The sequence below is a fragment of the Seriola lalandi genome, unplaced genomic scaffold (genome assembly GCF_002814215.2).
Source record: "Seriola lalandi dorsalis isolate HSWRI2012SDOR001 ecotype SW California unplaced genomic scaffold, Sedor1 jcf7180002054875, whole genome shotgun sequence".
Taxonomy (NCBI): Eukaryota; Metazoa; Chordata; class Actinopteri; order Carangiformes; family Carangidae; genus Seriola; species Seriola lalandi.
This window is the reverse complement of record NW_019525428.1, coordinates 851,880-878,121: the sequence shown is the minus strand read 5'-3', so window position 1 is coordinate 878,121 and position 26,242 is coordinate 851,880. Positions and strand designations below refer to the sequence as shown.

At 40.8% G+C, this 26,242-nt stretch overlaps 1 long non-coding RNA gene across 1 annotated transcript in view; it reads left to right on the top strand.

The window, feature by feature from the left end:
- LOC111671356 (uncharacterized) overlaps nucleotides 1-7,586 on the top strand; it is an 88,691-nt gene extending 81,105 nt beyond the window's left edge. The window contains exon 4 of the long non-coding RNA XR_002761926.2: nucleotides 7,331-7,586. This is a non-coding gene — a long non-coding RNA (uncharacterized LOC111671356). The remainder of the gene's footprint in view (nucleotides 1-7,330) is intronic.
- Nucleotides 7,587-26,242: the final 18,656 nt, after the last annotated feature.

The following is a 26,242-nucleotide window of genomic DNA, read 5'->3' as shown; positions in this document are numbered from 1 at the left end:
GGGTTGCGGGTGGGGGTGGGGGGGGTTCTGCGCTAAGTAATGATCGAGCGGAGCGCCGAGTTGATTTTTATTAACGGTATCGAGATGTGACGGTGAAGACGAGCGTGCAAGTCATCATGTCAGATGGATTGTTTGACGCTGTGCGGTCCCGGCTTCAGATTTGTAATGGTGTAATCGATGCATCCGCACACGGTGGGGGTGGGGGCTTTTGTCTCCGTGGCAATAATTAGAAATCATGTGCCGATTTTGATTTTCCTTCCGAGGCGGCGGGAGATCTTTTGGGGGGCATACTGTACAGCAGCAGGCTCTGTACCTGATAGCAGGAGGCATTTTTCAAAGTGCTGTATTGTTCAGCTGAGATGGGGGAGGGGGCAGGGAAGAGAGAGAGAGAGAGAGAGAGAGAGAGAGAGAGAGAGAGAGAGAGAGAGAGTTGGGGGGGGCTGGCCAATGTTGTGTCTGGCTGAGGCTTGCACTTGTATGTTCACGAATATACACGGGGGCAGTGGAGGTTGCAATGAGCGTGCTCAATTAATGTATGTCGTTCCAGAGTGTGCGTGTGTGCGTGTGTGTGTGTGTGTGATGTGTGGTTGCATGTGAGGAACAGGCAGAGTTCGCTCTGTGTGTGTGCGTGTGTGTGTGTGTATTTGTGTGTGTGTGTGCGCAGGAGACGCTCGGACGCTGCGAGTCGTCCTTCGACTTAAAGACAAGTTGAGTGCACGGAGGCTTTCTGCTGTTCAGGAACATGCGAGATTTTTTCCTCTGATGTCGAAAACAAAGACGGAGTCCGAGTCGCCAGAGAGAGAGGGAGGGAGGCGTGAGGCGAGAAGATGCGTCTCTCCCCGTCCCTGAGACCCTAACTTGTGACGTTGTGCTTTCATGTCCACGGGTTAGGCTCTCGGGAGCTGGGAGGGATGCACGGCCAGCACTGTCTGCCTGCCGCACGTTCCTGATCCGAACAATGGCGATCAGAGGAGGAAGGCCGTGGCGCAGTGAGCTAAGGCGTTCACCACGCACTCGCTCACTCGCCGTGTTACACTTTTTCAGCGTGGCTCACACCCTGCTGATGCTGCATGTCACCTGGGCTCTTCTTCTTCTGCTTGTGCCCCCCCACCCCACCCCACCCCCCCGCTGCACCGCACTCATGATGGAATGTGGATTAAAGAGGATGGTGGATGGTGTGTGGTGAAATCTCTGGGGATGTGGTGGCATGAACGCCGTTTTCAGGGTCATGTGACAGAGATGAGTGTGTGTGGATGGATGACAGGAAGCTATCATCCTTTAGCTACAGAGGCCTGATTGTATCAGCACTGACCGGAGGTCTGCACTGATTATTTGCATTTGATACTTGCCCATAATTAACCACAGTTATCACAATGTGCAGCTTTAATGTGATGCTGCCGCGTCTCATGCTAATGTAGCATTTTGATCCAACTTCACACATCTGTCTTTTATTTTGCTTTTCAGTGGACACATGCGGAAGCATCTAAGCTAATCATTTAGCAGAACACAAATGCTAAGTGGATACTAATGCGTGTTAGCCGCTAAAGAAGCGGCTAAACAGCTGGTTAGCATAGCTCATGAGAGATAATGCTAATGCTAAGGGGATAGCATTAACCTCCTCATACACGAGTGAACAAGTTGAGTAAAGAAGCATCTGCTGGAGTGATAGCTCTTTGTTTCTGCCGCAGGCCTGTGTGTGTGTGTGTGTGTGTGTGGCGCACCTTTATGACTTGAGAGCAGCACAGAGTAATGTTGAGCGTGACGATAACGGCTCTGTACATTATGTGCCTGACCTCAGTGAACCCTCTGCGACGTTGAAGTTCACTCACCCGCGCAAACACACCAACGTGAAAAAGGTGGCGGCGAGGACGCACTCACAGGAAGCTGCGGCGCCTTTTTCGCCGCTCGGTGACGCGGCTGCTGTCCGTGATTCATGTGCTTTTAGAGCGTCTAAACGATCCCAGTGTCTCGCTGCATCCGGAGTGACGGCTCACTTCGTCACCGATAGTAACAAGGATCCCGACTTTGCTACTACGACCAAATTGATATTCAAGGCAGCACATGGTGGCTCCAGGTTTTTGTCTGGGCCTTGCTCTTCTTTTCTTTTCTCCTCCTCTGGTTGTAGAAGGGTTCGCTCATCGTGTCATCCTCCCATCACACCTTGCAGTTTGTTCTCTGGAGGCCACCACTCTCTAACAGCAGCAGCTCTCTGACGGCATGATTCATCAATATTTGACTTGGCGGCTAATGTCTGATTTTAATGGGGCACAGCGTGAATGTTGATGGTAATTGATATTCGTCGATGCTTCCTTTTTATTTAAATGGAAACTAAACCCTACGCACTTGTGGATCTCAGATTATAGCGAGTGCAAAGGATGCTGGGTGATGGGCATGCGTCATGTTGGTGGTTGTGGCCTCGCAGCTTTGTTGCAGGATTTCTCATGTTGGATGCTTGAATTTAAAGACTGTATTCAGAGATCTGAAATCAGTGTGAGCCTCTTTTTGACAGTTTGCTCTTAATTGTGACCTTCAGGAGTCGATTTAATCATTTCCCTCCTTCACTGCAGTTCGTTCTCCTGACAGTAGCTGGATGTGATGCACTGATGTCTGGAGGTATCACCTCACCTAATGAACCACCTCGGACTTTAACTCGAACCCCCCTCTGCTACTGGTGCACACAGCAGTTCTCTTATGTAACGCCTCTGTGAGCCCCGTCTTTCTCCCTCTCTCTCTCTCTCGCTCATATCTCTGCTCTCAAAATCTTTTTTCTTTTTTTTTTTCTTTTTTATTATTTGTTCGGCTCGGTGAACAAACACTAACCTGGAGCAAGTTAGCGTCTAGCCGGTAAGCTCGAAAAAGGGCTGCAGGCTTGCTCTCCATTGTTCGGCTGCTCCCGCACACTGTCTGTACACTGTGTCCCCATGGCTGAGGCAGACATGGAGGATAGACGGATAGACAGACAGACAGACAGACAGACAGACAGACAGAGGCTGGTGTTGACTGATTTTTTTTTTTTTTTTTGTGGGCCAATCACTATTGTCTTATGATGCAGTTTGCATCTGGACCGCCTGATCTGATCTAACGTTTCATACAGATTTAACCTGTGTTATCCTGTGATGCCGCTTCAGGTGCGTCAGTCACTAGAAAGTAATTACACCTGCTTCATGCATCAGCTTTTTTTGTGGCTCTAAATATTGGCTTTTCCTGTAGCAGTTGACTGTGAATGCCTGCAGGCAGCTGTTGATTGATGTAATCCCTTTTAAAGGTGAACCTTTGTTAAGGTGGACTGAGGAAGGTGCCCAGCGGATGACTTAAGCCTGGTCAACAGGGCAGTTCAGGTGTGTGTGTGTGTGTGTGTGTGTGTGTGTGTGTGTGTGTGGAGGGTACGGTGATCTGGGTGGGTTTGCTGCAGGGTTACGCCCAAACCGCATCAAGAAGATGTTTGAAGGATAAAACGCAATTGGATCAAAATTAAAGTTGAAGTATTGATCGGAGACGTCGATCAGTGCGTTTTTTGAAAAAAGGAAAAGAAGAAAAAAGAAAAAGGAAAAAAAAAAGGGGGGGATCGAGCGAGGAGGTGACAGACAGTTGGCGATGAGCCGAGGCGTCTCTTTGTGGCGGCGGCGGGGGGTGCTGAGTTTACAGTAACCATTCTGCAGCTTTTTCTGCCACTCCCTTCAACGCACAGCTCTGCTCTCGGCTGCAGGCGGGAGAAACACACGCATCAGTAATCAGAGCTGGTCAGTGTGTGTGTGTATGTGTTTGTGTGTGTCTGTGTGTGTGTGTGTGAGCTTCCTACAGTAGCTGTCAACATATATGTGTGTGTGTTTAGCAGTGCTTCACACTGCAGAGGGGTTTACTACCCCTGCTCCTTCCTTGCAGCCTCGTCGGTGAATGAATGGAGATGGCGTTTGCAGCGCCACCTGTCCCCCTCCCACGCTGGCTAACGCCCACCACCTATGGCACCGGAGAGCCGTTAGAGGAGGAGGTCATTTTTGGAATAGTTGCACACCTGTGGCCTATTTACTCGCCACATAGCTGAAATTGCTGAGGCACCTCTCTCAGTGCTGTAGCCTGGCCGACTTTAAGAGATTTAGAATTTGGGGCAGATCCAGTACTTTCATCATTTTTCTTGTTATGTGTGTTTTTTTTTTCCCCCACTCAGTCTGTGTATCAGCTGCCAAACTGTACACCGTGTCGTCTGCAATCTGCGCCTGTTTTAAATGTGCTGGTGGGGCGAGGGATGAGTATGTTTTCCGTATGATTTGTCTGCATTTGTGCGTGTGTGTGTGTGTGCGTGTGTGTGTGTGTGTGTGTGTGTGTGTGTGTGTGTGTGTTTGTCCTTCCTGACTCTGGCTAAGGCCAGTTTAAAGGAGCTTGGGGATTGTGCGCAGCCACATCACACCAGCAGATTAACCAGACTACACACTAAGCTCATTAATCTGAGAGAGACTAATGTCACCAACAATGTGTCAGCAGTCACACACACACACACACACACACACACTTCAAACTGATCCTTTTTGTCTTTATCAAACTGAGAGCCAGGTATTGATGACTGGAGGCCGAGGCAGAGCCCGTCCTCCTCTCTTCCAGGTCATGTTGGATTTAAAAGACGGGCTGGAAATCCCCTGATGAATCAACGTTTAACACTTTGCTGCCACATCAACCAAAAAGCTGCAAATGTTGGGTTTTTTTTTGGACGTTTGAAGGAAAAGAGCTTAAGCTTGTTGGCTGCGGTTCGCATATTGGATCTTTTTTTTTTTTTTTTGATACCAGGAAGCTGAGCAGATGTGTGTCTGACGTCTGGTTTCTTTTCGTTTTTTAAACTGAGCTGATTTTGAAGGACTGACTCTTTGACTGTTTCTGAGTTCTTTAACAAGACGTTAAATCATGTGATCTCTGGCTTTTCTCACCTTTTTGTACCAGTCTTTGGTTTAAAGCTGCAACAGTTAGCTTATTTAATGATCAGCTGATCGACAGAAACTTGATTGGCAATTATTTTGATGATCGTTTAATCCTTTCAGTCATTTTATGAAATAAAAATACCAAAGCTTTTCTGCTCCTGACTGGATATGTTTGGGTTTTGAATTGTTCGTCAGATTAAACAGAATAACAGATGGAATTCTGGGAAATTAAAACGTGCATTTTCCAATTTCAGACATTGTACAACAAAATAAATTAACGGACTAACTGAGAAAATAATCAATAGATTAATCAATAACGAAAATTATTTTCAGGGAAACGGAAGTGTCACAGCAGCAACAGGAAGTGAATATTACAGATAAATAATCTTTAGAGTGGAAATGATTAGCTGATTGATCATTTTTAGCTATTTTAACAATCAATTATTTAATTTGGTTTTAATTGGACTGACGAAAGAAAAAATTGGAAGACGTCACCCTGGACTTTATATTATTCTAAAACTGTTGTTATTTTACTAAAACAATTGGCACATTAATCAATTTAAACAATAATATGTTGTATGTTTGGCAGCTTTAAATTTGAATATAATTATATAATAAAGTAAATAATAGTATTTAGAAGAGGATAAGTTAAATTTTTGAGTATCACAGCAGTACAACGTGGCTGTCTGAGGACACCACCCTCCAACAAATCCCATTCACAGTGTAGTTTTTGTATTTATTATTATTGTAACATCCTTGTATCCTGACTGATTTGTGACTGAATGTTTATGTCTGCTCGTCTCTGTCAGCTTCCTGTGCTTGTTGTAGCTTCATGTCTTGTGTATGTGCATCTTCTTGTGCATTTGTGTAAGAGAAGTCACAGTCCATGTGTGTCAGGACAGACCTGGTTAATAAAGCTGATTCAAATTTCTAATTTTTAATAGGTTTGTATTTAACACATAGCACCTTTAATTTGTTTTGTTCTTTTTGTTAGTTCTAGTTTTTTTCATGCTTTATGTTGTGTGCAGTCGACACTGAGGCGTCAAAGAAAATACTATTTTCTTTACTATTAAATGCTCATGTAAACTATGAAGCATCTCTTCAATTTACAGAAATACTGTCTTCATTATTTTCTTACATAAGACTGAAATATGCAAACAATGTCAAACCGACTGTAAGCCAAGCTGCAGCGCTTATTTCCTGCTTGGATCTCAGCACGACACTGTGATATATACAGTAACATGACCTGTGGTGACCTGCCTGACAAACTCAGAGCAGGAGAATCAGTCATTTCTCACTCGTTACTTTATTCCTGACATTTACTTTCAGCTCTCTTCTTCTATACTTTACTCTATTTGTCTGACCTGTGACTTGAATGTTTCATATTGTCAGTGTTAAATGTGTAAAATGTCATAATGAAATAAATTTCCATTTGTAAGTTCTGTTTTTACGCACATGCAGAATGTCATAATATCCTCTTCATCTCAGTGACACTGGATTTTATTTATAGTTTATATTAGTGAAAATAAATGGTGAATTATTCTGATTCTTCCTATATGTTATATTATGAATTAAGCAGTTTGTGATTCATGAGAAGATTTGGCCAAATTAGTGTTTTGTTTTCTGAACTATATCAAATTTTCCTTTATCACAGTGTTTTGTTTTAATGGCTGGAGTTCACATTTTACAGCATCATTACTAATGATTACACAACTTTCTAATATTTCATAATAAATATAGCAGTGATGTAAGAGTCCAGCGCTGTCTTCAGATGCGTGGTGTCGAGATAGAGACATCTTACAGTTGTGTCTAAATAAAGTCTCTTCACTGCTGTCATTTCATCATTATCAGTTCTTTCCACTGTCGTGTTTATTAATAGAAGCTGTGATTTTTGTCGTCTGACATGTTTTACATTTTATCTTTGGAGGTATTTTTAAACCCTTTTTTTTTTTTTTTGAATTCTTGAATCTGTTTCAACAAGATGAAATCCTTGGCGTGATGTGTGTTTCTGCAGAGCTGCCAAGATGTATTACAACTGACATTATACACAAATGGACCTAAATAAAGACATTCACAAAGAAAACAACTGGTAGCAGGTTCAGGTTCTCTGAAGTCAATGTGCTTCCAGAAATTAGTCCATGTGATTTGAAATTAAATGTAAGCATTTGTGTGTGGTTATTTGTTAACAGGGTTACAATACCACAATAATACATTATTAATTAATGCATGTCATGGTGATTACCTCACATAAATACTGTAAATATTTAATTAGTTATGCAAATAAACATTTTATTTGAAGTATGCAAATATCTTAAAGTGTTTTTAATGTGTTCACACAGTCGTTCTGTTGATGTGCTGCACGGTGTACGTGAGGTTTGTCCTGACACAGTTGTTCAGCAGCTTTGTCTTTCTCTCTCTTACAGCTCATTAAAACGGGTCGGGACATGTCGGCGAATGATCCATGAACATGAGACGATCCAACAAACACACTGAAACTTACATACACGCACTTTTGGGATTATTGACAGACTGATGATCTGACATCTACCTAAAGAAATAAATTCGTTTCTTAAAGTGTCTCCAATGCTGTTATAGAAACATGTTTTCCACAATAATTTAAATGTCTTTCTATTGTAATACAAACATGATTTGATGCTAATAAAACATTAATTAAATTGCTCTTCTGTTGTGTTATTTCGAGAAATACATTCAAATTCTATGCTAGCATTTTGTCATGTATGCTAGCTCTACTGTATGTATTGGCATGGCTAAGAGTTAGCAAGTTAGCACCTATTCAACATTCCAATAGTTTTCACGGTTTGTGCTAACACATGCTAACATCATGCTGAGTGACAGCTAGCTCCATGCTAACACTTAGCTATAGTGCGTTACATGCGATACTAACACTTTAGCATACACTGTGATGAATACGACACTTAACCATTTTAGCTTTCTCCTTGCTAAGTAACAGCAGGCTTGCTAACATTTTAGCACACAGTATGCTAACTGATACTATGGATCATACTAATATAATAAACAATGCTATGTGATAGTCCACTACATGCTAACATTTTAGTATATACTACTCAGGGAAATACTGCCTCATGCTAACATATTAGCAAACAGTATGTTAACTGATACAAGGGATCATACTCATATAACAATGCTATGCGATAATCCATTGCATGCTAACGTTTTAGCATACCCTACTTTGGGAAATATTCCCACATGCTAACATTTTAGCATACAGAGTGGTATACTAACGCTTTATAACATACTTTATGTAAGAGCTGACTCTTACAAGGCCAAGAGTCCACCTGAATTTTGTCAGCAACAGCGTGTTAGGATGTTAAACACAAAGCTGCCCGTGATGGGAGTAGAGAGGGATAATAAAAATGGCGGATCTTTTGCCTGATGTTTGCTCAGACGGTCCTGAATGAAGTTTTTAAAACTACTTTTGAACCAGATCGCAGGTATAACCTCCTGTGCCGAGTGTCCCTGCTGACAGTGCTGTCAACAGTCCAGCAGGAGGGACCCTCTGCAGGTGAACTGGACCGACATTAACTGTGTCAGGGGAATAATATATATCTGTAATAATTATCCCTTTTTATTAAAAAACCCCCAAAATATCTACAGATTTAAAAAAACATGAAACAACACTGTGTTTTTGTGGCATCCATTTAACCCCAGACTGCCTCCTCTACGTCAGTGATTCACCACATTTCCAAGAATTACTTTCAACACTCAACAGTTCCTGTCTGGACCTGTTACAGGCAGCTTTTGTTTTTACATTCGATAGAGTGATAACAACAGGAATATGGGCATATAGAGCTGATACAGTAAGACACTTAGTCACTTCAGCAAATAGAGAGATTTAAGAATTAACTGTGGAAAATTAACACAACATTTTCTTTAGCTGTGTTGCATTATGAACAACTAGAAGAAGCTGGTAGTTTTCTCTTCTTTCTAAGATGGATTTATGCATTTTATGGGAAATTAATCATTACAGAAAGAAGCTCTGACGTTCATTGTGTGTTTTTGATCAACTGAAAGGTTTTTTAAAAGGTCTCTACACAACATCATATAACCAAATTTGGCCAAATGTATCATGGGAAGAAGACTTGGACATTTTGTTTTGATTTTTTTTATAAACATACACTACTGTTTATTGCGTTGCAGTACGCTCAACGTCATATTTGCAAGAGTAATCTCACTCTAAAACTATTACACTGCCTTTCTGTGTCAGGCTTAATGTATTTAACTACAATAGCACCGAATGTAAAATGTCTTGGAAGCTACAGGTAGCAGCATGAGCTCCAGTCTTTGAATTTGTAAAAGAGAAATTAAATTTAAATTCAAAAGCTAAATTAAAATTGTATCTGTTTCATGTGTAAATCCTTCTTTTTGATTATGTTTATGTCAGTATACAATTTATTTAGAACCTTAAGTTCAAATTAAATTGTAAAATGTAAATGTTGAATATCTTCTCTGTTTGGTTTTTGAGGTAAAAGTGAATGGATTATGATCCAATTCTAGTTTTTTGTGTATAAAAACACGTGTAACCTATTTATAAATGAAGAATTTATTCAGTGGTAAAATTATCACATGAAGCAATGAACAGTTATAAATGATTTGAGTTTATATTTTCTGCTGATTAACAGGTAAGTTTATCAGAGGACAGAAAAATGTTTGAAAATGACAAGATAAAGGAGATGATCCTTTAATAATTTAAAGACATTCTCTAAATTATCATGAATACTATTATAAATTAAAATCTGAAGCCAAGTTTAGTTTGTTTAAACTTGATTTAAGTGCTGAATAAACCGGTGTTTATGCTGCATACTGTACAATGATTTCTTGACCTTGACTTCTTAGTTTATTGTGTGTGTGTGTAGTCTCTGGTTATACAACACAGTTTTATGAACAAACAAAAATAAACCAGTATTTTACAGCCAGAGAAACTGCTTGGTTTTTAATAGGATGTGATGAATCACGGTTTTTGAAAATTATGTCTCAGTTCCCACTCTGACTATTTTCCGTTCCTGTCAAATATGAAAGTTGTGAGATTTAATTTCATTATGTTTCACATCAAACATCTTCAACGTGATCAAGTCCGTTTGAGTGTCGGGAGAGAGACGTAAAGGCAGAGAGAGAGAGAGAGAGAGAGAGAGAGAGAGAGAGAGAGAGAGAGAGTACACTGACAGCACAAAGCTGAGTCTCTCGCTCTCTCTATCCCTCCATCTCTCGCTCGCTCCGTCTGTAAATCCATGCTGAAATTTGGCTCACACACTTTGGAGCTCTCTGCAGCCAGAAGTAGGCCAAAAGCCATGTGAGGACAGGGCTCAGAGAGAGACAGAGGGAGAGACAGAGCGAGGCAGGGAGGGAGAGACAGGCAGCTGAGGGAAAACCACTGAAAGGAGACGACAGAGGACATGAAGACCCATAATATTTGTGTTATTTGACACCGTTAAACTGGATTCATATCTTGATTTTTGCCAACTCATCTTCGAGATTACACAATTTTTAAATGACGATTATGATCTTAATCTTAATTTTAATGAAGAGCAGCATTTAGATAACAATATCAAGGATATCAGTTCTGCACTGAAATGAATACTAATGATATTTCATGAGACAGTTCAGGTCTATAATATTTCCCCAGTAGCTGTTGATCATATTTAGAAAAATCTTTTTGGTCCAAAATCTGTAAAACAATATACATTTGATAAATATGTAGTTAAATATTTTCATGTTTGTGTGAAATTGGATCAAACAAACCAACATATGACAGTCAACAATAGTTGTGTTTAGGGAGGGAACTGCAGCACACTGAGGGGTTCTGTAAACTGGGTACAGGATATATTTCTCTGTCCTCGGCTCAGTGTTTAATTCTTCTGCATCTGTTGTTCAAACGAGCAAAAATGCAAAAAAAAACAATAACAAAAAGTAAATAAAGAAATGAAGTGTGAAGTATTGGATGAGCATTAAACTGGTGCACATTCTGTGTTGTGGTACAAAATGCTTAATTGTTCTATTAATTCTTTGTTCCTTTTTTCAAATATTAAAATAATTCTTGTAATTATGAAATATACGTGATTTTAATTTGAAGGATCTTAAAACATGTTAATAAATAAACTCATCCCTGTGCAGTCAAAAAGACTTTGATTCCTAAAGACTTCACATGTAAATAACAATAAATCATAAATATTAATTTGTTCTTTTCTTGTTTATGCTTTTCAGCGTTTCCCGATCCTGAGATTAAATTGTCAAACTTTTCTTTTGTCAAACTTTTCTTTATATATTTTATCTCTGCAACATATTTTTCTGTAAAAAACAAAACAAAAACTGCAATTCATCCTCATCAGGTAACAAAGTTCACAGAGTTAAATAAAGGTCCTAAAATGGTCAAATCTCCTGAACACATCTCCACCTGTCTACTGATCCTTCGTATGTACAGCAGCGTTTTGTGAATATTTAATATTTAATACTTAAAGTTTGGTTTGAATAAATAACATAAACTGAAGCTCATCAACAACTGATTCGATTTGTAAAATTTGAGATTGTTTAAATTTTCCTTTAACAGTATAAAAGACATGTTTGAGTCCCCTGATTTTTTATGAAATGAGCACAGTGTCTTTAAATGTTAGACTCTGCTCAGATTGGTTTTTTGTGTTCACAGATGTTTTAACATATTAATTAGAATGTAGGCCATTATATTTGGAGCTGTCACAATATCAGACTTTCACTACGTTATTATTTGCTAAAAGAATTCACAATAACACAGAGAAAATTTGAAAACAATAATAATAATAAAGCTTTCAGTGGAATTCATCTTTAACTTTGTTTATCATGTGTTTTGTTTCTTTTTTGTCAAACGAATTAAGACTCAAATATGAAAGCAGGGAGGAGGAGAGAGAGTCTGCAACTATAACTGTAGAAAAGCAAACAAAAACAACAATTATACTAAACACACAGAGAAATGACAAACAGATGAACTGATAAACAAAAGATCTGCCATCACGATATCATCATGTGTGTGTGTTATGAACGTGATGTCAATATTTCAATTTATAAAATATCATCTTTTTCATCGATATCTGCCTCTGCTCTCTGAAGTCGTCTCAACGGGGACTGACTGTTAATTTAACTTTCTTTTATTCATAATTACGTCCACGCCTCGGGCTGAGACTAAATTACAGGAAGACAGTGCTGATGTCCTGAAGACAGGAGCAGAAGCCCGTCAGAGGGTCATCGGCCCTGCCCAGAAGATCATCAGCTGCTCACCGACCTCTGTGGAGGACTGATTACAGCTGTGGCTGTCTGGGCAGAGCAGCGCAGCCGTCACACTCACAGACCCCTCTCACCCCGGACATCATCCGTCTCACCTGCTGCCCTACGGTCGACGCTTCAGGTCCGTTGTATCACAGAAAAACAGACTGAACAGACAGCGTCTACCACGGACAACTGAACACTGCCAAACACAAACACTGACACTGTGTGACTACAGTTACATTTACAGCACACTGACCAGATGTTTACATTCCAGCTGCACCTCTGTATGTGCCCTACATGAACAAAGGATGACTGTAACTGTGCAATAACTCGGCAGCTTTATCATCATATTGTATTGTTTTATATCTAATTGTTTACAGGTTACAGTGAATACATACATTTTGTATTTTATTTATCTGTTCTGCACTTTGAATAAGTTTAGTTTGAGTTTTCTATTTGTAATTGCTGTTTGTTGAGTGAATCTGGATTCCTACTCAATTTTGTTGCAGCAACAATAAAGGATTCTACTCTTTACTTTACCGTTTTATAATACTTTATAACATTAAACAAAGTAGTTTTACTTGTATAAACATGAAGAAAAATAATTGTAATATTATTCAGTAAATAAAGGAGGAACATGATCTTTATAGTTTTTATTATGGTCTACAACATCTTTGTTTAAGAGCTCATTTTCATTTCACTAAATTAAAAAGTTCCACATTTTCTTCTTCCTGTGTTTTATTTGAAGTGTTGATCCATAAGAAGATATATTTGTGGTTTTAAGAACCAAAAACCATCTCAGTGTTTACATCTCTCCTCTCTCAGGCTTCTCTCTGGAGCTCTAGTAACAACAGGTCGGTGAGCCAATCAGAGGGGAGGAGGCTCTGAGCCTCTCTTCTGATTGGCTGACTGTTTTCTGAGTGATGGATTAAAAAATATAGCAGATTTCAGGTAAAAGCAACCAAATCCTGCAAGGTTGGATGGTTGGTCTGGGTGGGTGGGTGGGGCTTGGGGCATGGCTGAGAGTTTGTTGTGACATCACAAAGTTCCAGAAGTCCTGACGGCTGGTTTTAAGGCTCAGTTTCTGAATACAGGCTGTGTGCATTTCTCTGTGGACTGAGGCTTTGATACTTTCACAGTATTAATATAGAAGCTAGAGCTGATCTATAATCACACTACACATGGACACAGACCTTTAGACTAGATGGACCTTTAAACTATTTTAACACAGTTCAATTAATGACTTTATAGTATCTTACATACATATTTTAGTCAGCACTTTCATTTGACTGCGAAAAAAAAGCAGTGTTTTTTTGGTTTGTTTTTAAGTTTTAATTGTGAAAGTCAAACTGTGTTGAAAAAAAACACGTGTTGTAACAATAATAATGTCAGTACAACATGTAGTTTTTGGCCTCAGCAACTGAAGGACCTCGAGCTGATAGAACCATGTCATTATCTCCTGGATGTTTCCATTAAACCTTCCAGAGACAATGAGCTGAACTGGCTGAGCAGTGGCTCTTTGTTCTGGTGCAAAATTACTCTGGACATCCTGCACAGCACAGTACGAACCTCCACGTGTTTATTTATTCATTTAAGCAACAGATGAAATGAAATCCTAACACATACAGTATATTCACTCAACTCAATGTGAATTGCATACAGTACGAATATTGAATACATGTATATCCTTTTTTTTTTTTTTGTTGTTGTGATCCGTTACACGTGTTCAGTCACAGAGGGTTTTGAAACAGTTTAGGCCGAGTGCTGCAGTTAGTGGCCAACAATGACATAGACGCTGGCCGGGGACAGTTCTGGCACTCGGTGCTCAGTTACAGCAACATGTCACTAGTCACGTCAAGACAGTTTTTGGCTGAGTTTTGAACTGTTACCATTACAAAAATAGAGCTCCCTGTACCGTACCATGAGGTATATGGAATAATATCAATGTAAGGAGATTTTTTTTCAATATTTCATCCACGTTTTCAAACACATGTGAGCCGGATCTGGGCCAATTCTGACACTTGCAGCCGCTGTCTTTACTTTTTCTATCTGTTAAATGTGTGGTGATTCACTTCGCCTCTGAATTCTTCACAAATGAAAAACTAAGTGCCTTTTCCTGAAACAGCCTGTCCAGACGTAATACCTAAAAACACGTCCTTCTCATCGAAGTTCACTCCCCCCCCCCCCCCGCCCTCTCCCCCCCTCTGGCTTTCAAGTAGTTGCAGGGGCTCTTCTGGACGTTTAAATACAGCTTTCATTTCAGCCAGTTCCCACTGTAATGAAACTGTAATGATGCCCATTCACTGCTGCCGGCCCTGCCAGAACAAACCCATTGACCTCGAGGTAGAGCATGGCATGAAGGCCCCATCCCTCCTGCTCTGAGTGGGGCACTGGAGAGGGACACCTGAAGCCCCCGTGCTCGGATCACGCTCTCAGGAGCTGGGCCGAGAGGGAGGAGCGGAGGGGAGATAGAGAGATAGACAGGATGGGAGAGGAGAGAGAGGAAAACAAGAGGGAGATATTTCCACCTCAACCCAAATACCACCCACCTCCTCATATCTTATTTCTCATCCACTGCCCCCTCCCATCCTCTCCACATTTCTCTCTCCGGCCTTTTTTCTCTCTCTCTCAGGACGAACAGCTGAAAATCCTTAGGAGTATGTATGCGTGCACGTGCGTATGTATAACTATGCGTACAGTGGTGGGCAGTGATATTTTCCATGTACTCTATAGGACTTGCAGGCGTATCCGTTTCAAACTGGAATGGCTGCTTTAACTTCCATAATGATTTCCACCCTGGTTTCTCTGAGCAGAGGCTCCAACACTTCCTGTGGACTGTACGCACTGTTTATTGATCTATACTTCATATTTTATATTGGAGACTCTACATTCTCCACACCTAAATTCATATAATGTCTAATCTAATTATTTATACGTGTAACATTATTTGTAAAAGGTAGAAATGCAATGTAGAGTTATTATGTTACAGTAAAGGAAGGCAGGTGATCTCATTAAGAAATAAATTTAAAAGGACCTTATCAATGTTTATTTTTTGTTTTTTTGGTTCCTATTTAAAAAGATTTTTCCCCCCGTTTTAAAACATGCTATAGTTTTTTATTTTTAACCTTTTACCCCCCAGATCCACCCACAGTCGGCATTTACTATGTCGGACTTTCACAAACTGCTGACGCTTTAAAATTGTATGTGAATAACATCATGTAATATACACTCAACACACTGTGGTAAACTGTAGTGAAAACTAAGGCAGTCTAATACAAAACGTCCTGCAATAAAAAACTGCCTGATAATTCTCAGTTTGTGTTGAAATAGTTTCAGGAGTTGATGCAACTTTATGATCATTTTGAAGGCTGCAGTTTTGTGGTGATGTTTCACTGACTGATTTTTTCCACCACATTCATATCAACAAGTAACATGACAGACACAACTCTCAGGACCGGTTGATCCAAAATTATCAAACAGCTGAATCAACACGTCTCTGAACCAGTTTCAGCAAAAAACTGAACATTATAACTGTCATAAAGGAGGATTGTGCATTCACATTTTTAGTTCAAAAAGAGATTTAAAATGTGTGATAGTAAGAAAAACAGTTCTGTATCTAAAAGTGCGTTTCCGCCGCAGGAACTTTCACCAGGAACCAGGAACTTTTCGAGGAACTACGTGCGTTTCGACCGCAGGAACCGGGGTCTAAATTTAGTTCCGGGGTAAATTGATCAACCCCCAAAAAAGTCCCTGGTCGGGGGGTAGTACTTTCCAAAGGTTCGGGAACTTTTGAGGTGTGGTCGGCAGTGCTGAACATTTCTGATTGGACGAGAACTCGCTATTTTATTTCACCCACAGCTTTTAAACATGGCGAAAGCCTACGACAGATGGAGTGAAGGCGAGGACCAGGTCTCGCTAACCATTTACACGGAGGAAGATATCCAGCGGGAACTGGAATCGTCCTCTTCCTACCGCCACCTACTGGACTGGAGTTGTAGTGCATTTACCTCCATTGCTTTTCCATACATCATCGGACTGATTTGCATAATCTTCCCGGGACTTTAAGCCGCGGTGGAAACGCAGACGGACACAGGAACCTTTTAGTTCCTGAAGAAAAAGTTCTGCTCAGTTAAACCACCAGACTAGAGAAAAAGAAACTCCAGGGAGTCTTTCTTCAGATACCACAGTCATGAATCAGCCCTCACACGTCCACACTTCACATACTTTTGTGCAACGATTGGTGTCCATTGATTTTAAAGTGAAAATCGACTTTAAACTACTTGAGTCACAGTTTGGTTTTTCTTTTTTTAAATCACGGTTGGTTTACATTTGTTGGGTCTGTAGTTACAGGTGTGTTACTACACAATCATCTGATGTTGTGAACTATAAAAGCTGACATGATATTTCAGGTTCAAGTCGCTGTTTGAATCTGTAGTGAATTGAATGGAAACCCAATAATTTTCTGGAAGGAATGAAAACACGGTTGAAACACACTTAAAGTGGCACTAAACTGAAGAAGAGTTTAGACCTAACGAGGGATACGACTCAAAACTGCGGAGACAGCTGTATAATGTCTTCTCTGCCTCTGGGGGGAGAAAACCCTGATGATGTCATAGTGATGTCATCAGGGTTATCTCAGATTGGATTTAACACTTCAGTTCTCTAATGGAAACTGCATATTTTTTTGGGGGGGAGGTTGATGAATAAAAGGAACTAAAAGTCATGATATCTCAGTCTTGTAATCTGCCTCTTATAAACTCCTCGCCTGCATTATACCTACAAGTTCTAATACTCCATTTGAGAGGGAAATATCACTTTTACAGCACTAAAAGGAATATAAAGCTTTTTAATAGATTTTCATAAGGAAACTTTAATCAGCTCATAAATTTTAGGGATTGCAACAGAATCACCTTCCCAACATGTTTGAATCAGTCCAATAATATTTGCATATTTACTGCAATATGACGATCTCAAAGGGGCCATTTGTTTTTTAACACTGACACTTGTATTGTTTTAATTAGTATAACCTTTAATTTTACATTAAATTCTCACCCTGACACGGAAACAAAATGCCTCTGAGCTGCTGAATGCTGATGCGTGAGATCTGGAGGATCAGGACTGGCCTGATCCGGATCCTGATGCTGTCATGTGATTTGAGGAGTTGGGTTTTACCTCGGTTTATTTGACTTCACAGATCTCTCTCTGCTCCCAAAGGTAAACAGGAGGCCTGACCTCTCTCTCTCTCTCTCTCTCTCTCTCTCTCTCTCTCTCTCTCTCTCTCTCTCCGTCCTCTCTCTCTCTCTCTCGCTCTGTCCGTCCTCTCTCTCTCTCTCTCTCTCTCTCTCTCTCTCTCTCTCGCTCTCGCTCTCGCTCTCTCTCTCTCTCACTCTCTCCGTCCTCTCTCTCTCTCTCTCGCTCTCTCTCTCTCTTTATCTCCCCCTCGCTGAAGTCAGATCCCTTCATAATAAATGAAGGTTGAGAATAATAGTCTGCTGTTGTCATGGAAACCAGAAAGCGATCTTTGCACTACTTTGTTTTCCCTCTCTCTCTCTCTCTCTCTCTCTCTGTGTGTGCTGGAAAATGACAGTCAAACCTGAACTCCATGGCCTTCCCCACCTCCCTCACCTCCCCTCTCCTTTCTCACCCTTTCACAACTCTCCTCTCCCTCCCTCCCTCCCTCCTGTGATCCTTCTTTTTTTCCCCTCCTCACATCTTCCTTCCCCCTTTTTTTTTTTTTTTTTTTATCTCTCGCTCTCCCGTCTCTCTCCCCTTCCCTTCCCTCCTCTCTCTGCTCTACCTCAGCCCCCACACTGCTTCTCCTCCGAGCTTAATCTCCGCACGCTGAGCTGCCGAGTGCTACACATGCAGAAAGCAGGGTCACGTTGAGTTTATGCTGGTGTTTGGATGTTGTTTGCCGCCGTCACATCCGTGGAATTGGGACTTGAGTAGAAATATAACCGATTATATGACGACGGAAAAGAAAAAATAAGCAAAATAAAAAACTACCCCCCCCCCGCCCTCCTCTCTTCCTTCTTCCCTCCTTCTTTACACCACCCCCCATCTCCCCGACCCCCAGCCCTCCAGCTGCCGATGCCATTGTCATGTGGACGCTCCTTCTGCTGGTTCCTCCATCCAGAACAGCCTGATGGGGTCCATGTCACTTTTGAGTTTCAGGGGGAACTTTGAGTGTTCTTTCCAGCAGCACATAATGTATCATCAAAGCTGGGATTAAACGTTTCTTTTTCTTTTTTCCTCTTTCCTCTTTTTTTAAATCTTCCAGCAGCCAAAGCTGCTGGAAGATTTAAGCTTATTAGCTTAAAGAGCAGGGGAAGGGAGTTTTCAACTGATGTATGGCAGACTTCAAAGATGGTTTAATCTGTCAGTACACATGCCCTGTACAGGCTATTTATACTGGGGAGCCATGTTCCTTCCAAGTGGCTTCCTCTAGCTACCCCGCCGTCGCTCAGGGTTTTTTCTGTTTGTCAGTGTGTCTAGACAGCTGAGATGGCTCTTCCTGCGTGTTTACACCATTTCCCCTGGCTAACACCGAGGTTTCTGTCGCCGCTGTGAATGATGAAAGTGCAACGTGTTTGATGTACGCCATTGTTTTGTAAGATGTACTGGATCTTTTCAGCTTATTGCATAATTGACACCGATTTCTGGCGGTGCAAGTGAAGTTCAAAGGCAGAAAGGAAGGAAGTGAAGCACCTGCTTTTGTATCCCCACTTCTACATCTCGTTCTACATTTATTCTTGTTTCCTGTATTTTCATCTCAAGTGCAGGTTCAGCTCCACAAGCTCTGTTGTATCCTGTCGTTCGCCTCGTTAAGACGAGCTCCGTTTCCACTTTGTATTTACTCCCGATCAACCACAAAGAGCAGATGTCGGCGTGATTGATAGCCGCCATTATGGATTAGGAATGCATTTACATTCAATCCCTGTTAATACACAGCCCTGATTCATCTATGCTTAGCAGGAGACCTTTCATGATCACCTTTCATGATAGATTATTGAGTATTACTCTGGATTAGCATGAAGGTTTTAGGCGCTGAGTTAATTTCAGGGTTCATCTGCTTTGCAGCAACGTGTGCGTACGGTTTGACAATGAACAATGAGAAGAAATTTGTACTTAAACAAAGGGGGAGTTTCAGTATGAGAAGTCTCCCACTCCCACCTGCTCTGCAGTAACCACAACCTTTCCTGTCTTTGAGCCACCTGACTCCTCCCCGCCCACCTACACACCTATTCACATTTACTTCCTGGTTCGTTTCCAACTCCCTGTCTGTTGCCGACCACACTTCCAGCCCCTGACCTAACTTCCTGTTTATCCTTATCTGCCGAACCTGAATAAAGTTCAACTGTTTTGTGCTTTATTATCAGCGTTTCTACTGATTCATTCATTTGAGTCGTACACAGTGAAAACAACCCTGCAAATTATATGGTGGACACAGAATGAATATGCTCCATATATGATGCTTTGTAGTGGACTTGGACATAATTCACCATAATTGGTAGCTTGTTGGACTGTATGTTCGCTACATGCAGTTATTCTGAGGTTAGGGTGAAACGGTCTCTTTAACAGTAAAGGTTTTTCGGTGTGAATTACTCCCTGCTATTGTTTTGCTTTGAAGGCGAAGCTTTTTTTGTGCATTTGATACGTAAATAAAAGACACACACATTCATGCAGCAAAAGAAGGAAATTGTCTGTCTGTGAGTAGTTTCCTGCAATTTCTAAAACATTATTGAAGCTTAGCGAACCTCCTCCGCCTTTTAAGTCACAAGCACCGTTTCCAACTTTCTCTAAACTCCACCTGCTCATTCTTGTCTTCATCCAATCACAACCTGACATGGCGACCTTCAGCCAATCACCTGCAAGCTGTCAAACTTTAACATTGTTCTCTCTCTTTGCTGTCACTCAGCACCGTGATCATTCTGTGACCCCCGCCTCCACCGCTTCAACCATGGACGCCAGACTATCTCCAATCAAACCTAATTGGCATGGTCTTAAACCTATGGATCGCTTCCATGGTGATCCGCTTCCTGCCTCCACTTAGTCTCTCCTCATTGGTTCGTCATTGAATAAAACAAAGAAGAAGTGAAAAGAGATGAATTCTTGCTTCTTCTATGAAAGAAAATCAATGGTACCAATTAGAAGTGGTGATCACAGACTGTTGTCTTGAATCAGTATCACAGGTGTCGTCAAGTCTTATAATCAGTCATTCAGCCTGTTTAAATGGAGAAACATGGACAAGAAAAATAGAAGAAGAAGTCTGCGGAGATGAGGAAGAAAGTATTTGCCGAGCACCATCTCCAAGCAGCTTGATGTTCCTGTGACCAGAGTTACAAATATTATCAGGATGTTTAAAATCGACGGGCAACTACAGAATGATAGGGAAAGCTTCGTGACAATTTAAAAATGAGGGTTTGTGGTCGGGGCTAACGCTCGGTGACGACTGTGAACGAAACAAACACCGACTGTGAATCTCGGTGAGAACAAAACGACCAGCAGCCTTTTCCCCTCAGACGAAGCTCTGGAGCCCCGAGTTCTATTCTTGAACGGTTGTTGCTGCTTGCATGAATTTTAATTATTTAACATGAAGTGTGACGTTGTGATCTCATGTGTCTGACAGTCTGTGTATATGTGTCACATCGGAGACATGACTGCTCTTGAAATAGAACCCAGTCTTCATTTGCCATCTCCCTCTCTCTCTCTCCCTCTCTCTCTCTCTCTCTCTCTCTCTCTCTCTCTCTCTCTCACACATCATACATAAGCAGAGGGTTTGTTTCCCAGCACTCTACTGTGATTCCATTATGTTTCACTATCCGATTAATCTTACATTAATATGTTTAAACTTCTAATATCCACATTTAAACTGTCATCTTACTGAAATCTTCTCTGTTCTCTAAAGATACCCTGGTGCATAGATCTGTCTGGTTAGCACGCTAACACTTTAGCATACTCTATGTAGAAATCATAAGAGCCAGATGTTCTGATTAGCCAGTGACAGCTGGACATGGACCAGGAGAATGTTTTTTAGTATTTAGTAAAAGTAGGACCCATGTGATAATGTAGTTATGACGACATTAATATGAGTACTCATGTGGGGAATGTAAGTTGCCCTTTTTAAATCCCTCATTAAAATCTGTGTTCTTGATTCAGTTTGTGAATTTATTGATTTTTAAACTCTATTTGCAAATACATTTTTAAAATCCATTATTTATTTATGAATTCATAGTTTTTTTTTTAATGATTTACTAATTTACTTTCTTTTTTTGTAAGCCTCTTTTTTAATTTGAACTATTTATTGATGTATTGATATTTGTTACGCAAATTCTTTTTATAATTATTCCTTTTACTGCCCATTAAAATATCAAATAATCAATTACTTTGTAATTTAGTCCCCTTATTTATGGACAGGGCTGAACAAATAATCGAAATATTATTAAAAATTGCAATATGGACAAGTTCATGCAAATCACATGACCTGCACATGTGTCACAACAGAACATAAATGCCAAAATAGTCACAAAAATGATTTATTTTTACATATCGTTCAGCCCTATTTAAAGACTAATTCATTAATTTTAAACAAATGTATTAATGCATATTCTTATTTTTACAATTAATTAAATAAGTGCTTCATTACAATTTCCGTGACACTTGTGGTCCTCGACTTTGGACGCTCTGTCTAATTAGAGGCACTCAGAGCCTCTGTGACCTTTAAGCTAAATAGTTTGGCAACTTACATTAATTTGTCACAATGAGAAAATAGCTAATGAACAATTGGGTCTAAGTAATTGTTCTGCTAATGGTAAGAAATGTAATGGATGTAAACATGTTTGTTAAGTGATATTTTTGCACCAAGTGTCATTGAAGCTGGTTCTATCCACACTCTAAATCAGAGAGTAACACGCCGACATGTTAATTGACTTTTTGTTTTGTCTATGAATAGATCTCGGTCGAGGAAAAAATGGACAAGCTGTTGCATGTGAGACATGCATGTGAGACTGTGAGACAGTTTTGAGGTTCACTGTAGACAGCAATGAAAGGACTTCAATCTTCTGTAAATACTTTCAAGGACTGAAACATGGACAAAGACTCAAGTTTTGAGCCAAACCTCAGATTCTTATATTTTCTCTTTCTGCCTGTTGAATCATCCTCCACAGCCAAAAATGGCTGTTTGTCATTGGGAGGTTTTCAACAAGAGTTCTACTGTTGAGATGTATGAGGAGGTGCTGAAGCGACCTTCAGTATGCTGCATTGTTCCTGCTCAGCTGGGACAAATAAGTAGTTGCATTATTGTTTTACAATATGGTCAAGTGCAATATCCACATTGAATGAGCCGTCTTTTTTCTTTTTAATAAAAAAGTAAAATGTCTCACAACTGACCATAAATGAATCACCGTGGTGCTACAGAGACGCCCCGGCCTACCAATCATATTCTCCAGACGTAAAGGAACGTGATTGTTTGTCACAAGCTCCAACAAAAAATCATGTCTTTTTTTTTTTCAGTGGAAATTAAATTTAAATTTTTTTGCATATGATTCAGCCCTTGTTTTGTTTTAGAGTCCGTTAGTGTGACAGCTCTGCCTCTGTCTGATCTCAAACCCAACCAGGAACCCTGGTCTTATCTCGTATTGACATCAGACCCTGTATTTCTACCCTCAGTGCGTTTGTAAATTTGCATTTGTTACGCTGGAATCTGACTTTATATGCCAGTAAGACTCCACTGCCAAGTTCCTGCTCTAGTGTTGCAGAAGCTCTTTTGACAGGTTAAATTTAGAATGAAGGTGAGCGGGTAAACAGCCTGTGTGAAGACTGCGGACCAAACGGACGTCTTTAGGACCCAAAACACGTTTCAAAAAGTGTTGAAGCTGGTGCCCCATGAGGATAAGTTTGACCTGAACAGTTGCACAGGGAACAGGATTTTTCTATGGAGCATCTACAGTGAGACATTCAGTTATGCACCTCCTTCCTCCTAGCGGTTAAACCGTGTGCACTGGGATGTGATTCAGATACTGTGATAACCTTAGCCATCATTTTGTAAAGGTGACGCCTCACATTTCCTGCCTGTAGCACACCAAAGAAAACTGAAGGACTTTTTAATTACAGTATGTATATGATTTATTGCATCCATCAGACTTTCATCCAATTATCAGCCAAGCTAGATCTGAAGAGGGAGAACTCATCAAAGTGTCTTGTGATATTACATCAGTCAAATTGAAACACAAGGTGAGCTGTAACATCAGTCCGTGCGCTGACCTCTAGCAGACGATCACTTAAATGCCAGCAGGAGTTTCCTGACACTTGTTATCGGGGTCAGAAATCACATTAGTCTCTAAATCCAATATAGTGTGTGTTCTGTATGTGCGGTCCCACATCTGATTTCCCTGAAAACCAGCGGGGAGGACTCTTAACAAGCAGAGGTGCTACACAGTGACTGAGGTACGCAGGGAGGTAACATATGGTGTCTCAGAAGGTGTGAGGCCGCATTTAGCTCATCTCCACCTCAATGTTCCAGAAGTCCTGACGGCTGGTTTTAAGGCTCAGGTTCTGAATACAGGCTGTGTGCATTTCTCTGTGGACTGAGGCTTTGATACTTTCACAGTATTAATATAGAAGCTAGAGCTGATCTATAATCAAACTAGAATTACCGCCTCACGATTGTAGCCCTCCGCCCAGCAGACATGTTACAGGAAATACGATCACAATCTCTCCTCCCTGAGTTACAGCACTGAGTGTTTTTGCAGAACATTATGATGTCACAGTGAAGTTGACCTTTGACCATTTAGATATATAATGTCATCACTTAATTTTATCCTTTTAGACATTTGAGTTAAATTGTCATAATTGGTGCATGAATGTGTTTTGTGAGGTCACAGTGTGCCAGAAGTATTGAAATTCCCTCTCTGCGTTCCTGATGTGTTGTATTCAGAAGCACGTGAGATCACCATGACCTTGAACTTTGACCACCAAAATCTAAATCAGTTCATCCTTGAGTCCTAGTGAATGTTTGTGCCCGTCAAGGTGTTGCTGAAACATCACGTCGACGGATGGATGAAAACAATATGCCTCCAGCTCTGGCTGTCGCCCGGAAATGTCACTTTATACAATATGGGACTTTTAAATCCCAGTGTACCGATACCCTCAGTCAGGGAGGAAGGAAATACAGAAATAGAAGGTCTCCTGGTCTTCCCAACACACCCTCTCTTTTTTTCCCCCCAGTGTAAAGGGATTGTAGGAGTTGAAAAAGAGAAAGATGGACGTCATTATTTGTTTGAGGACGGCAACAGGGACGGACAGTCAAAGAGAAGACGGTGAAGTCCCGTCAGAGAGAAGGAAAGTGCGGCGTTCATCAAGTGCAGCATCACAGCAAAATGTCCCTCAACTGCTCCAGTAATCAACGGAGGTTTCCATCAGTCGGAAATCAACATGAACGTTTCAGACACCAAACGATGCTCAGATTTCCGTCCATCCACCATGACTGATTGTATAATAAAAAAAAAAGTTGGGTTATCAAAGCTGTAGCTGTGTGTGTGTGTGTGTGTGTGTGTGTGTGTGTGTTTTGTCCCACGCTCTGAGACTAAAGTACAGTATTCAAAAGGAAATAACTTTTCATTACAGAAGCACAATTGAGGGGAAACTACGTAACTGTTGTACAATATCTTCCACAATGTAAAGGTTATCTTACCTATGGAGGCTGGAAATGAATGAAAGGTTTCTGTGCGTGTGTGTGTGTGTGTGTGTGTGTGTGTGTGTGTGTGTGCGTGTGTGTGTGTGTGTGTGTACATACAGAGACCCAGGGCTGGGAATGCTGTGTGTGGCAATCGGCCTCCTTTGATCTCACTCTCTCTCTTGTCCCATTTCAAAAGAATCCATTAAGAAAAATGTGTGTGCTGGAGGGGAAGGAAAAAAAGGTAGGGGTAGGAAGAAGAAGAGGAGAAGAGGAGGATGAGGAGGGAGGGGAGGGAGGTAGGGGAGAGGAGGAGAGGTGGTGGGGGTATGGACCACTGAAGTGTGAAGAGTATGCAACTTCCTCCCACTGTCTTTCATTGCGTTCTCAGTCTAAGAAGACTATTATGTCTGTGGAAAGTGGGAGAATGAGCAGGCGTTTGGTCTCTCTCTCTCTCTCTCTCTCTCTCTCTCTCTCTCTCCTCAGCTTCTTAATAAAGGAAGCTGGTTCCCACAGGCTGAACAATACGTCAGCCAAGTGGAGCAGCATTGTCTGAGGGGCGGATTTGGTGGAACTGAAACTATATGACCATACAGGAGCTGTTTATGGTTGCAAGGGATGATGGGAGCTCTGTAGCACAGATGGAGGCCGCTCCAGTACTAACTCTGCAAGTTTTTGTTGAATGTTTGTACAAGTATTCGCAGAGTTGTGTTGAAAATTCAATATATATTATTTTAACCTTGAAGCTGAAAAAAATAAGAAAACTAGACAAGTTATAATTCTAATAAAAGCAAACATCTGCCTGATAAATCAGAAAGGTTTCTAAATAGCAGCTGCATATCAAACTGCAGTATGTTAATCCAGTAAAAATATTGATCACCAAAAACTCTATCAAGAAACCATCTCAAACACTTTGAGATGTCTAAAACTACTGGCAGCATCGGCACAGCTCTTGTCGCCTAGCAACCTTGACAATACACAACTTTTTCTTTTATTTTTTTCCCCACAAAACTTGAGGTTTTAAAGGTGTTTGGTTTTAACAGTTTTGAACTGTTGCTTCTATTAACAGCACAATGAAGGATCTACCCGACGCGAGGAAGGAGCCTTCAAAATGGGTCTAGTCTCGCCGCCATGACGCAATCGGTCTCAACTTCAACGGGACCTATTTCTGTATTTATGTTTGGTCAAACTCAAAGAACTGCAAGAGATGATTTTTTGTTTTCATAAGAGATTCAAATTTCCAAAATCTCTGTTGCTATGATTAACATGTTATTATAATTATAATGATTTTCCTGTGTAGGAGTATTTGTGCATGTTGCTAACACTGTACTTTACTGCACATCATATCACTGAGGATTTGGGGCGGTTCAAGGAGAGTATAAAATACAGT